This window comes from Rhagoletis zephyria, unplaced genomic scaffold (assembly GCF_001687245.7).
Source record: "Rhagoletis zephyria isolate East Lansing unplaced genomic scaffold, Rhagoletis_zephyria_1.1 Rzeph_scaffold_07266, whole genome shotgun sequence".
Lineage (NCBI taxonomy): Eukaryota > Metazoa > Arthropoda > Insecta > Diptera > Tephritidae > Rhagoletis > Rhagoletis zephyria.
Window position 1 is genome coordinate 1 of NW_016164349.1, and position 4,424 is coordinate 4,424.

General features: G+C 36.1%; 1 long non-coding RNA gene across 2 annotated transcripts in view; it reads left to right on the top strand.

Moving 5' to 3' along the window:
• Positions 1-892: 892 nt before the first annotated feature.
• LOC108374039 (uncharacterized) overlaps positions 893-4,424 on the top strand; it is a 13,055-nt gene continuing 9,523 nt past the window's right edge. The window contains exon 1 of one of the 2 annotated variants that reach the window (XR_001849015.1): positions 893-1,226. This is a non-coding gene — a long non-coding RNA (uncharacterized LOC108374039). The remainder of the gene's footprint in view (positions 1,227-4,424) is intronic. The other variant, XR_001849014.1, reaches the window with a different exon arrangement.

Genomic DNA, 4,424 nt, shown 5'->3' on the forward strand with positions numbered 1-4,424 from the left:
GTAACTGCATACCCAGCGCAATGACTATACCCCATTGCACTCCAACCACCAAACACCAACCACCTCTCCACATACCCATTCAACTTAACTCATCTAACACCCCTGACAACATGACTTTTCCTGGGTCTGCTGTTAGGTGTGCTTGCCAACAGCGATTGAAGGACAGTCCGATGTAGACAGGCCTAAGTAAGCAGCTAAAACAACGATATGAGAATATAATTAGGCATGGAAGGTGTCACGTCGCATTTTTAAAAAAACCCCGGACTTTTCGTGAGGGACTATAACCCTCACGAAGTAGAATTCGCCTTTCTGTGTTGCCGAAGAAGAGAGGCTGAACAGCTTTTGCACCTAATTTTTATATGTTGTCAATAACGTGAATTAATAATAAATTTCTTTTGTTTTTAATTTTATCCTTTTGTAATTAATTTTAATTTTTTTGTATAAAAACATATTTTTCGCATAAGCATTACAAAAAAAGTAAAACATATGTTTATAAAAAAAAAAATGCCTTTCAAATGACATCCAAATATTTTAAATTAATGCAGTAGTTTTTTAGTTATTCCAATTAAAAGAAATTGATAAATTGATTTTTCGACATTCAATAACACCAGTAATTATTATTTACACCTCGAAAAAAGAACACCGTTATGTTCAGGACTAATGCCCCTATCTGCATTTATACCATTGATTATAATATTTCAGAATATTAAAAGCTTCAAATATAGGTTTTCGTTTCTGTATAGGGAAACGTCGTTCCTAAAAAGGGTAACATCAAATCTCAAGACTCAAATCCACTAACCTAGTACCTTTTATAGATGTCCCACTGACACCCTAAAACAGCAGATTAACTCATTTTCTCCAATCAGAAACGCTTTTCAAAAGCTTCAAGCTTTTATCTACACAATCAATTTCAACACGACCGCCGTGGTGAGTAAGTCCGACGAAACACAATGCGAAAGAAAAAGCACGATAGCGAGTTGTAGTTGTTGTGGTTCAGTTCACGAAAGAATTTTGTAAAATTAACACAGAAATCTGCGGGGTGCGCCGTTGTTCAGCATGAAGTGAAAACAAAGTTCATTAAATAAAAGCAAAAACGTGCTACTAAGCAAATCGATAAAATATATATAAACGATTTAAGACTGGATTTCCAGACTATTGCGGAGCGTTTTTAATTAGTGAGTGTGTGAAGTTAATTTGCATAGAAACCGATGAACAAACGAGCGAAGGTACGAGGCAATGAACGACCAGGCAAATCAAGTTTTGTGGTTTGCGATGTACCTATGCGCAAATAAAAATTATGGCGATGTGTGGATTATTAATTTGCTTAGTGTTAAGATGCGTTTAAACGCGAACAGCGTGGCGTAAATAAAAAGAAAGTCAGTGCTGCTTCCATCGACGCGACGCCGCTGCCTCGTTTCTGTCCTCTGTCGTCTTCTTTGCATTGTGAATCCAATTGGAGCGGGAACAGTTCGCTTGTCAATAATTATACATATGTTTATAAGAAGTGCATAGAATTGAAAATGTATACATATGTACATACACGCAACTTAAAAAAGAAAAACATCGAAACAATAGACATATTGGTAAAAAAGTGCAGTAGGCAAGTGCAATAGGAACAGCTGGTTGTTTTGTGTCAGCTCATTGCAGCGTTGCGCTTGTTGCTGTTGTTGGTATACCATATAAATAGATATATTTACTAGTATAAAGTGTATTCAAGCCTTAATGAGTTTTGTTGCTGCGTCATGCATATACTCATCTCGTGCAAGATGTTTATGGTTGACCGGCCCTAAATGCAACTCCAGGCAACTCCACTTACGAATGCCACTTGAAAGGAAAACGTCATTTTTTTTTGCTCACACTTTTTTGTAAGAATTTCACAACAATGTTCAAATGCATAGAAAATTCTCGAGTGTAAAGTGTGCTATTTCTGTCTGATTACAAAGTGTAAACGCTAAATTATGCCAAGATATTTTAATTGGTTGAAGTAACGACTAGGAATAATTGTACTCTATAAAATAAGTGATTGCGCTTTTCCTAGTTTTGTTTTGTGTTTCTTTTTTGTTGCAATAAACTGGTTGTTGTTGTTGTAACAGCATACAGATTCTCAAAGTTTGCTGGAGTGCAGGAGTATTTACCCAGATATAAACCTAGATTGTACCGGTNCAAACCATCAAATTCAATTTTGCGATTTGCGTAAACGCCAACCAGCTGTTTTTGATCAGCTGTTTCCCTGTTGGCAAATTGCTGTTGGCAAAAATTTTTCCAACAGAAACTAACAGCTTCCCCTCAAAATGAAGTGTCACTTTGCTCTCTCAATTTCCCCTACTTTGCAAGTTTTTTGCGTACGCGAACGCAAAAACTTGTAAGTTTTGGTTAAACATGAACAATTAACAGCTACGCGAACGAACCTAATAACAAGGTGTTGTCAGTAGCTTAACCTCTCTTTTTCGACAGTTATATTCCGGTCACGCATTTTAAAGTAGTAGCAAAGGTACTAACTATTTAATACTTTTACTCCGTTTGTGCTTTCTATTTCAGAATAAATATACAAGTTTCGTTCCCCACGCTTTCCGGGCTGCTCCGGTAATTAGAGCGTAAGAATAAGTTACTCTCTCATNCTATTTAATACTTTTACTCCGTTTGTGCTTTCTATTTCAGAATAAATATACAAGTTTCGTTCCCCACGCTTTCCGGGCTGCTCCGGTAATTAGAGCGTAAGAATAAGTTACTCTCTCATAAGTGTCAAAAATGTGCCAACACGCGCCAAAAGTGCCCAGAGCGTGAGGAACGCAAAAAACCACATTTCGTGCCCGGAATCAACATATCAGCTTTAAACAATGATTTTACATGCATTTATTTTATATGGCTAATAAAATTACCAAATAACTACATTTTCTCAAAATTCTGTGATATTTTCCACTTTTGTTTTTATAAAATTTGCTTCGGATTTAACACCAACAGGTGTTATTTCAAATTGCCCTTTTGCACATTTGTGCCCGGAAAAAAAGTCTGGGCTGTTTCGTGCACAAAGACGACATTTACGATCCAAAAGTGGAACGTATTCGCTCTCTACTACACATTTTTCTAGCGTGAGGAACGCTTTCTGGGCTGTTTTGGGCACCCGCGGGTACCCGCGGGCTCGTGTGGATCAAACCTATAATTACAGGCTTATAAGCCTGAATATAGTACAAATGTTAGTATCGGTAGCTCCTTACAGATTAGACATATATTGTAACTTATAAAAAAGTAAATGCCATAAAATAGGGGGCGTGGCTCCCCAAACGCCCCCTAAATGAAAGAGGATGGACGCCGCTTTATGAGAAGTCACCCCTCCACCCACAAAAAATACCATATTTCCAACCGACATTATTAATAAATTAGAGCACAGATATAGTAAATTTTATTTTTGTAATAAAGCGTGAACTGTTGTCTACAAGTGTGTGTAAAAAGTTTTTGATTCGATTCACGCGTTTGGGCACAGCAACCCAAAATCATTGTACAAATTCATAAAGAGTACCCGCTGTTTTTTTTGTAAATGAGCGACAAGAGAACGCTCAACTCGGGTAAAATTTCCTTTTATACCTACCTAAGCAACCCTGTTGGTAACGTTGGCAAGAAACGTGTGATTAGTTTAACGGGATTTAGACACAAAAAAATAGAAATGAGTAATTATGGGAGGTATTTGTGTTATATATAGACTTATTTAAAAATAAGTCGTGTACATATATACGAAAAACAAAAATTGCCCCCCACTCTCGGGGAGATTTTGATAACCGGGGCGACAAATTTTGACTTTGCAGTGGGAAAGCTGGCCTTCTCCGCTTTTCAAATATACCCACTTTTAGGGGTCGGGGCCTTCTAGTTTTCAAGACATTCACTGTTGAAAGTTATTTTTTAGATTTTTTAAATATTACTATCTTACATAACCGATTAAAAAAGTAATGTGTCAAAATAAAGATAATTATTTTACGTGTGTCAAGTTAGCACTACACTTTTCGAGATTGGAAAAGTTAACTAAGGCATTAATTGTACTGTTTTTGTTGTAAATTTGTTGTGGAAAGAAAAAATGTGGAGCTCTCATTTTTAAAAAAATATGGTATGTAGTCCTAACTTGACACCAACACTTAGTCGATAGAATGGAGATATCCAATATGTTACTATGCCATTAATTGTAGCGATTAACATTAAAATTTGTTGTGAAAAGAAAAGATTTGTAGCTTTCGTTTTTCTGGAAAAAATTGAGTTGACCCTTTTTCGAACAAAATTTAGTATTTACTTAGTGCTAACTTGACACCATACATCTAGTCAAAATTTGTTGTGAAAAGAAAAAATGTGTAGCTTTATTTTTCTGGAAAAAATTGAGTTGACCCATTTTCAAACAAAATTTAGTATGTAGTGCTAACTTGACACCATGCACCATTGAC